This window comes from Salmo salar, unplaced genomic scaffold, assembly GCF_905237065.1.
Source record: "Salmo salar unplaced genomic scaffold, Ssal_v3.1, whole genome shotgun sequence".
NCBI classification, from domain to species: domain Eukaryota; kingdom Metazoa; phylum Chordata; class Actinopteri; order Salmoniformes; family Salmonidae; genus Salmo; species Salmo salar.
In genome coordinates this window covers 1-13,242 of record NW_025550651.1, presented here as the reverse complement: position 1 = coordinate 13,242, position 13,242 = coordinate 1, and the positions used below count along the sequence as shown (strand labels likewise).

Here is a 13,242-nt window from a genome sequence, read left to right as displayed (position 1 = left end):
ACATGAAGGGAGAATAGACGTGACAGTGACATAGAGGGCAGCTGTAGTTAGTTTAAGGTCCTAACAGCAGGTAGTGAGAGGAGGTCAGGAAATAGGAATCTTTCAACATAATCAACCACATGAAATTCAGTAACCATTCATGTGAACTACCGCAACAGAAATCATGACCTGTCTGTTGTCCTCTGTCCAAATCCACCAAGCTAGGAACCAAAGAGCCCTCAACACAAACACAACACCCTTATTCATCTGACTGGAAACAACGCCCCTGTCCGGCCATATTGTCAATTCAATTAAATTCAGATATTTCTAATCAATTACAGGTGCTGTGATAATTCTTCACATTTTCCTCAACGATGTACTCTCAATAAGGGAACTCTAAAAGCCAAGACTTCATCTTTAATCAACATCTCTTAAATTGTCTTGTAATATTTAATCCCTTAACAAATATACATGCGCTTTCCCAGAATTCCCAGCACCCCTAACATATAGCCGTATCAAATGATAACAAACACCCCTCTTGTCAATCAGTACTTCATTCATCAAAATTAATATCAGTACAGAAGACTACAGTTAATATCAGCATAGGAGATTACAGTTAATATCAGTATAGGAGATTACAGTTAATATCAGTATAGGAGATTACAGTTAATATCAGTATAGGAGACTACAGTTAATATCAGCATAGGAGATTACAGTTAATATCAGTATAGGAGATTACAGTTAATATCAGCATAGGAGATTACAGTTAATATCAGCATAGGAGATTACAGTTAATATCAGTATAGGAGATTACAGTTAATATCAGTATAGGAGATTACAGTTAATATCAGCATAGGAGATTACAGTTAATATCAGCATAGGAGATTACAGTTAATATCAGTATAGGAGATTACAGTTAATATCAGTATAGGAGATTACAGTTAATATCAGTATAGGAGATTACAGTTAATATCAGTATAGGAGATTACAGTTAATATCAGTATAGGAGATTACAGTTAATATCAGTATAGGAGATTACAGTTAATATCAGTATAGGAGATTACAGTTAATATCAGTATAGGAGATTACAGTTAATATCAGTATAGGAGATTACAGTTAATATCAGTATAGGAGATTACAGTTAATATCAGTATAGGAGATTACAGTTAATATCAGTATAGGAGATTACAGTTAATATCAGTATAGGAGATTACAGTTAATATCAGCATAGGAGATTACAGTTAATATCAGCATAGGAGATTACAGGCTAGAACAGAATATAGCAAGACCTAAAGGAGACTTTTCTGACCAGCATCCCATTGACAGCTCGACTAGCCAAAATCACATTGGTCTCGTTTAAGTTTACGGTTAATGAAAGGATTCAAAAAGATTAAATATTACGGGTTTGCACATAAACCACATCCACTTAGTTCCCCTCCCGAAGAAGAGAGCAAGCCTACCCCCTAGTGGTTAAAAGCAGCTACTGCAGAAAATAAAGCTGTTCTTTCTGTCAAACCAACTCTGCAAAAAACTCAGACTTGGAAAATAGTGTTGAACGATCACCCAACTCGGAATTCCAAGTCGGAAACTCTGGCATCTTTCTAGAACTCCGACTTTCTGACCTGAAGATCACTGACGTCATGAATTGACCCCCAGTTGTCTTGAAAGCCTCACAGGTTGTCCCCGTTCTCATGAAAACGATGCAGGTGATCCGAGTACCTGAGAAACAGACAGAGGGGAGGAGATCGAAAGATTAGAGGCAATCCTAACTAAAATCCCAAACACACCGCTGTTCTGCTAGCGGGAAGGAAGACAGAATGAAACTCACTTCTTAGCACAGAAGGCAGAGCAGTCTCGACCGATGCTCTCACTCCAGGCAGTCTTATACAGCACCTGAGAACACACACAAACACACATTATGACATCAGCAAACATCTCTGATTAACCAATGGGCACTGGAGTGGCGGGAGGTGAAAGGTCAAAGGCTACATACCAGGAAGACCAGGCAATGCAGGAAGAGGGTGTAGAAGAATGTAACGGTTCTGGCCATCTTGTTGGAGAGAATGCTACGACCCTAAAACACATGGGTGAATTACAACCGTTTGTTCACACATATCTATCTGTGTGAATGAATCACCAGGCTGAGGGTAACCTTGTCACATATCTATCTGTGTGAATGACTCACCAGGCTGAGGGTAACCTTGTTACATATCTATCTGTGTGAATGACTCACCAGGCTGAGGGTAACCTTGTCACATATCTATCTGTGTGAATGACTCACCAGGCTGAGGGTAACCTTGTTACATATCTATCTGTGTCAATGACTCACCAGGCTGAGGGTAACCTTGTCACATATCTATCTGTGTGAATGACTCACCAGGCTGAGGGTAACCTTGTTACATATCTATCTGTGTGTATGACTCACCAGGCTGAGGGTAACCTTGTTACATATCTATCTGTGTGAATGACTCACCAGGCTGAGGGTAACCTTGTTACATATCTATCTGTGTATATGACTCACCAGGCTGAGGGTAACCTTGTCACATATCTATCTGTGTGAATGACTCACCAGGCTGAGGGTAACCTTGTTACATATCTATCTGTGTGAATGACTCACCAGGCTGAGGGTAACCTTGTTACATATCTATCTGTGTGAATGACTCACCAGGCTGAGGGTAACCTTGTCACATATCTATCTGTGTGAATGACTCACCAGGCTGAGGGAAACCTTGTCACATATCTATCTGTGTGTATGACTCACCAGGCTGAAGGTAACCTTGTTACATATCTATCTGTGTGAATGACTCACCAGGCTGAGGGTAACCTTGTTACATATCTATCTGTGTATATGACTCACCAGGCTGAGGGTAACCTTGTTACATATCTATCTGTGTGAATGACTCACCAGGCTGAGGGTAACCTTGTTACATATCTATCTGTGTGTATGACTCACCAGGCTGAGGGAAACCTTGTTACATATCTATCTGTGTGAATGACTCACCAGGCTGAGGGTAACCTTGTTACATATCTATCTGTGTGAATGACTCACCAGGCTGAGGGTAACCTTGTCACATATCTATCTGTGTGAATGACTCAAAAGGCTGAGGGTAACCTTGTTACATATCTATCTGTGTGAATGACTCACCAGGCTGAGGGTAACCTTGTTACATATCTATCTGTGTGAATGACTCACCAGGCTGAGGGTAACCTTGTCCCAGGGGCTGAGGCTCAGGTATCTATGGTGCCGTTCCTGTAAACACACACAATGAGTCTCAACAACAAAACTACTGACCACTAACCACTGACCACTACATACTGACCACTACACACCACTACACACTGACCACTACACACCACTACATACTGACCACTACACACTGACCACTACACACTGACCACTACATACTGACCACTACACACTGACCACTACACACAACTACACACTGACCACTACACACTGACCACTACACACTGACCACTACATACTGACCACTACACACCACTACACACTGACCACTACACACTGACCACTACACACTGACCACTACATACTGACCACTACACACCACTACACACTGACCACTACACACTGACCACTACACACTGACCACTACACACCACTACATACTGACCACTACACACTGACCACTACACACCACTACACACTGACCACTACACACTGACCACTACACACCACTACACACTGACCGATACACACCACTACACACTGACCACTACATACTGACCACTACACACCACTACACACTGACCGATACACACCACTACATACTGACCACTACATACTGACCACTACACACCACTACATACTAACCACTACATGCTAACCACTACATACTGACCACTACATACTGACATCTACACACCACTACACACTGACCACTACACACCACTACACACCACTACATACTCGACCACTACATACTGACCACTACACACCACTACACACTGACCACTACACACCACTACACACCACAACATATTGACCACTACACACCACTACATACTGACCACTACACACCACTACATACTGACCACTACACACCACTACACACTGACCACTACACACCACTACACACTGACCACTACACACCACTACATACTGACCACTACACACTGACCACTACACACCACTACACACTGACCACTACACACCACTACATACTGACCACTACATACTGACCACTACACACCACTACATACTGACCACTACATACTGACCACTACACACCACTACATACTGACAACTACACACCACTACATACTGACCACTACACACTGACCACTACATACCGACCACTACACACCACTACACACTGACCACTACACACCACTACATACTGACCACTACATACTGACCACTACACACCACTACATACTGACCACTACACACTGACCACTACACACCACTACTCACTGACCACTACACACCACTACATACTGACCACTACATACTGACCACTACACACCACTACATACTGACCACTACACACCACTACACACTGACCACTACACACCACTACACACTGACCACTACACACCACTACACACCACAACATATTGACCACTACACACCACTACATACTGACCACTACACACCACTACATACTGACCACTACACACCACTACACACTGACCACTACACACCACTACACACTGACCACTACACACACCACTACATACTGACCACTACACACTGACCACTACACACCACTACACACTGACCACTACACACCACTACATACTGACCACTACATACTGACCACTACACACCACTACATACTGACCACTACATACTGACCACTACACACCACTACATACTGACAACTACACACCACTACATACTGACCACTACACACTGACCACTACATACTGACCACTACACACTGACCACTACATACTGACCACTACACACCACTACACACTGACCACTACACACCACTACATACCGACCACTACATACTGACCACTACACACCACTACATACTGACCACTACACACTGACCACTACACACCACTACTCACTGACCACTACACACCACTACATACTGACCACTACATACTGACCACTACACACCACTACATACTGACCACTACACACCACTACACACTGACCACTACACACCACTACATACTGACCACTATAACAGACCACTACATACTGACCACTACATAGTGACCACTACAGACTGACCACTACACACCACTACATAATGACCACTACACACAGACCACTACACACCACTACATACTGACCACTACATAGTGACCACTACACACTGACCACTACACACCACTACATACTGACCACTACACACCACTACATACTGACATTTACACACCACTACATACTGACCACTACATACTGACCACTACATACTGACCACTACACACTGACCACTACATACTGACCACTACACACTGACCACTACACACTGACCACTACATACTGACCACTAAATACTGACCACTACACACCACTACATACTGACCACTACACACCACTACACACTGACCACTACACACCACTACATATTGACCACTACACACCACTAAATACTGACCACTACACACCACTACATACTGACCACTACATACTGACCACTACACACCACTACACACTGACCACTACACACCACTACACACCACAACATATTGACCACTACACACCACTACATACTGACCACTACACACCACTACATACTGACCACTACACACCACTACACACTGACCACTACACACCACTACACACTGACCACTACACACCACTACATACTGACCACTACACACTGACCACTACACACCACTACACACTGACCACTACACACCACTACATACTGACCACTACATACTGACCACTACACACCACTACATACTGACCACTACATACTGACCACTACACACCACTACATACTGACAACTACACACCACTACATACTGACCACTACACACTGACCACTACATACTGACCACTACACACCACTACACACTGACCACTACACACCACTACATACTGACCACTACATACTGACCACTACACACCACTACATACTGACCACTACACACTGACCACTACACACCACTACTCACTGACCACTACACACCACTACATACTGACCACTACATACTGACCACTACACACCACTACATACTGACCACTACACACCACTACACACTGACCACTACACACCACTACATACTGACCACTATAACAGACCACTACATACTGACCACTACATAGTGACCACTACAGACTGACCACTACACACCACTACATAATGACCACTACACACAGACCACTACACACCACTACATACTGACCACTACATAGTGACCACTACACACTGACCACTACACACCACTACATACTGACCACTACACACCACTACATACTGACATTTACACACCACTACATACTGACCACTACATACTGACCACTACATACTGACCACTACATACTGACCACTACACACTGACCACTACATACTGACCACTACACACCACTACACACTGACCACTACACACCACTACATACTGACCACTACATACTGACCACTACACACCACTACATACTGACCACTACACACTGACCACTACACACCACTACTCACTGACCACTACACACCACTACATACTGACCACTACATACTGACCACTACACACCACTACATACTGACCACTACACACCACTACACACTGACCACTACACACCACTACATACTGACCACTATAACAGACCACTACATACTGACCACTACATAGTGACCACTACAGACTGACCACTACACACCACTACATAATGACCACTACACACAGACCACTACACACCACTACATACTGACCACTACATAGTGACCACTACACACTGACCACTACACACCACTACATACTGACCACTACACACCACTACATACTGACATTTACACACCACTACATACTGACCACTACATACTGACCACTACATACTGACCACTACACACTGACCACTACATACTGACCACTACACACTGACCACTACACACTGACCACTACATACTGACCACTAAATACTGACCACTACACACCACTACATACTGACCACTACACACCACTACACACTGACCACTACACACCACTACATATTGACCACTACACACCACTAAATACTGACCACTACACACCACTACATACTGACCACTACACACCACTACATACTGACCACTACACACCACTACACACTGACCACTACACACCACTACATACTGACCACTAGTGACCACTACATACTGACCACAACACACCACTACATACTGACCACTACACACTGACCACTACATACTGACCACTACACACCACTACACACTGACCACTACACACCACTACACACTGACCACTACATACTGACCACTACACAACACTACATACTGACCACTACACACCACTACACACCACTACATACTGACCACAACAAACCACTACACACCACTACATACTGACCACTACACACCACTACATACTGACCACTACACACCACCACATACTGACCACTACATACTGACCACTACACACTGACCACTACACACTGACCACTACACACCACTACATACTGACCACTACACACCACTACATACTGACCACTACACACCACTACATACTGACCACTACATACTGACCACTACACACCACTACACACCACTACATACTGACCACTACACACCACTACACACCACTACATACTGACCACTACACACCACTACACCACTACATACTGACCACTACACACCACTACACACTGACCACTACACACAACTACACACTGACCACTACATACTGACCACTACACACCACTACATACTGACCACTACACAACACTACATACTGACCACTACACACCACTACATACTGACCACTACATACTGAGCACTACACACCACTACATACAGACCACTACACACTGACCACTACATACTGACCACTACATACTGACCACTACATACTGACCACTACACACCACTACATACTGACCACTACATACTGACCACTACATACTGACCACTACACACCACTACATACTGACCACTACATACTGAGCACTACACACCACTACACACCACTACATACTGACCACTACATACTGACCACAACATACTGAGCACTACATACTGAGCACTACACACCACTACACACCACTACACACCACTACACACTGACCACTACACACCACTACATACTGACCACTACACACAGACCACTACATACTGACCACTACATAGTGACCACTACACAATCACCACTACACACAGACCACTACACACCACTACACACTGACCACTACATAGTGACCACTACACACTGACATCTACACACCACTACATACTGACATTTACACACCACTACATACTGACCACTACACACCACTACATACTGACCACTACACACTACTACATACTGACCACTACATACTGACCACTACACACTGACCACTACATACTGACCAGTACACACTGACCACTACACACTGACCACTACACACTGACCACTAAATACTGACCACTACACACAACTACACACTGACCACTACACACCACTACACACCACTACATACTGACCACTACACACCACTAAATACTGACCACTACACACCACTACATACTGACCACTACACACCACTACATACTGACCACTACACACCACTACATACTGACCACTACACACCACTACATACTGACCACTACACACCACTACATACTGACCACTACACACCACTACATACTGACCACTACATACTGACCACTACACACCACTACACACTGACCACTACATACTGACCACTACACAACACTACATACTGACCACTACACACCACTACACACCACTACATACTGACCACAACAAACCACTACACACCACTCACATACTGACCACTACATACTGACCACTACACACCACTACATACTGACCACTACATACTGACCAATACATACTGACCACTACACACTGACCACTACACACTGACCACTACACACCACTACATACTGAACACTACACACCACTACATACTGAACACTACACACCACGACATACCGACCACTACACACCACTACATACTGACCACTACACACAACTACATACTGACCACTACATACTGACCACTACACACTGACCACTACACACCACTACACACCACTACATACTGACCACTACACACCACTACATACTGACCACTACACACCACTACACACTGACCACTACACACCACTACACACTGACCACTACACACAACTACACACTGACCACTACATACTGACCACTACACACCACTACATACTGACCACTACACACCACTACATACTGCCCACTACACACTGACCACCACATACTGACCACTACACACCACTACATACTGACCACTACATACTGACCACTACACACCACTACATACTGACCACTACATACTGAGCACTACACACCACTACATACAGACCACTACACACTGACCACTACATACTGACCACTACATACCACTACATACTGACCACTACATACTGACCACTACATACTGACCACTACATACTGAGCACTACACACCACTACATACTGACCACTACATACTGACCACTACATACTGACCACTACACACTGACCACTACACACCACTACATACTGACCACTACACACCACTACATACTGACCACTACACACCACTACACACTGACCACTACACACCACTACACACTGACCACTACACACAACTACACACTGACCACTACATACTGACCACTACACACCACTACATACTGACCACTACACACCACTACATACTGCCCACTACACACTGACCACCACATACTGACCACTACACACCACTACATACTGACCACTACATACTGACCACTACACACCACTACATACTGACCACTACATACTGACCACTACATACTGAGCACTACACACCACTACATACAGACCACTACACACTGACCACTACATACTGACCACTACATACCACTACATACTGACCACTACATACTGACCACTACATACTGAGCACTACACACCACTACATACTGACCACTACATACTGACCACTACATACTGACCACTACACACTGACCACTACATACTGACCACAACATACTGACCACTACACACCACTACACACCACTACACACCACTACATACTGACCACAACAAACCACTACACACCACTACATACTGACCACTACACACCACTACATACTGACCACTACACACCACCACATACTGACCACTACATACTGACCAATACATACTGACCACTACACACTGACCACTACACACCACTACATACTGACCACGACATACTGACCACTACACACCACTACATACTGACCACTACACACTGACCACTACATACTGACCACTACACACCACTACATACTGACCACTACACACCACTACACACCACTACACACCACTACATACTGACCACTACACACCACCACTACATACTGACCACTACACACCACTACACACCGACCACTACACACTACCACTACATACTGACCACTACATACCGACCACTACATACTGACCACTACACACCACTACATACTGACCACTACACACCGACCACACACACCACTACATACTGACCACTACACACCACTACATACTGACCACTACACACCACTACATACTGACCACTACACACCACTACATACTGACCACTACACACCACTACATACTGACCACTACACACCACTACATACTGACCACTACACACCACTACACACTGACCACTACACACCACTACATACTGACCACTACACACCACTACATACTGACCACTACACACTGACCACTACACACCGACCACTACACACCACACTACACACTGACCACTACACACCACTACATACTGACCACTACATACCTGACCACTACACACCACTACATACTGACCACTACACACCACTACATACTGACCACTACACACCCACTACATACTGACCACTACACACTGACCACTACATACTGACCACTACATACTGACCACTACACACCACTACATACTGACCACTACACACCACTACACACCACTACACACCCACTACATACCGACCACTACACACCACTACATACTGACCACTACACACCACTACATACTGACCACTACACACCACTACCACACTGACCACTACACACCACTACACACTGACCACTACAACCACCACTACATACTGACCACTACACACCACTACACACTGACCACTACACACCACTACATACTGACCACCACACACCACTACACACTGACCACTACACACCACTACATACTGACCACTACACACCACTACATACTGACCACTACACACTGACCACTACATACTGACCACTACACACTGACCACTACACACTGACCACTACCACTACATCACCACTACACACCACTACATACTGACCACTACACACCACTACACACCACCACTACACACCACTACACACTGACCACTACACACCACTACACACCACTACACACGACCACTACATACTGACCACTACACACCACTACACACTGACCACTACACACTGACCACTACATACGACCACTACACACGACCACTACACACCACTACATACTGACCACTACACACCACTACATACCACTACACACTGACCACTACACACCACTACACACTGACCACTACACACCACTACATACTGACCACAACACACGACCACTACATACTGACCACTACACACTGACCACTACATACTGACCACTACACACCACTACACACACCACTACACACCACTACATACTCCGACCACTACACACCACTACATACTGACCACTACACACCACTACATACTGACCACTACACACCACTACATACCGACCACTACACACCACTACATACTGACCACTACACACCACTACATACTGACCACTACACACCACTACACACCACTACACACTGACCACTACATACTGACCACTACATACTGACCACTACACACCACTACATACTGACCACTACACACCACTACACACCACTACATACACCACTACACACCACTACATACTGACCACTACACACCACTCACATACTGACCACTACATACTGACCACTACACACCACTACATACTGACCACTACACATACCACTACATACTGACCACTACACACCACTACATACTGACCACTACACACCACACTACATACTGACCACTACACACCACTACATACTGACCACTACACACCACTACACACTGACCACTACTGACCACTACATACTGACCACTACACACCACTACATACTGACCACTACTGACCACTACACACCACTACATACTGACCACTACTTACCACTACATACCGCTACATACTGACCACTACACACCACTACATACTGACCACTACTCGACCACTACATACTGACCACTACATACCACTACATACTGACCACTACACACCACTACATACTGACCACTACACACCACTACATACTGACCACTACACACCACTACATAATGACTACTACACACCACTACATACTGACCACTACACACCACTACACACCACTACATACTGACCACTACACACCACTACATACTGACCACTACACACCACTACATACTGACCACTACACACCATTACACACCGACCACTACACACTGACCACTACATACCACTACATACTGACCACTACATACTGACCACTACATACTGAGCACTACATACACACTACACACCACTACACACTGACCACTACACACCACTACATACTGACCACTACACACCACTACATACTGACCACTACACACCACTACATATGACCACTACACACCACTACATACTGACCACTACATCACCACTACATACTGACCACTACACACCACTTATGACCACTACACACCACTACATACTGACCACTACACACTGACCACTACACACTGACCACTACACACCACTACATGACCACTACATACTGACCACCACTACATACGACACCACTACACACTGACCACTACATACTGACCACTACACACTGACCACTACACACCACTACATACTGACCACTACACACCACTACACACCACTACACACCACTACACAACTGACCACTACACACCACTACATACTGACCACTACACACCGACACTACATACTGACCACTACACACCATTACACACTGACCACTACACACCACTACAAACGACCACTACACACCGACCACTACACACCACTACACTACTGGACCACTACACACCACTACATAC

The 13,242-nt window shown here is 44.9% G+C and overlaps 1 long non-coding RNA gene across 1 annotated transcript; it reads right to left on the bottom strand.

The window, feature by feature from the left end:
• Positions 1-517: 517 nt before the first annotated feature.
• LOC106613315 (uncharacterized) lies at positions 518-3,230 on the bottom strand. Its single transcript, XR_006767770.1, has 4 exons — positions 3,173-3,230; positions 1,973-2,053; positions 1,808-1,872; positions 518-1,698 (listed from the first exon to the last, which is right to left on the bottom strand). It is a non-coding gene; the product is annotated as an uncharacterized lncRNA (long non-coding RNA).
• Between the last annotated feature and the right edge of the window lie 10,012 nt (positions 3,231-13,242).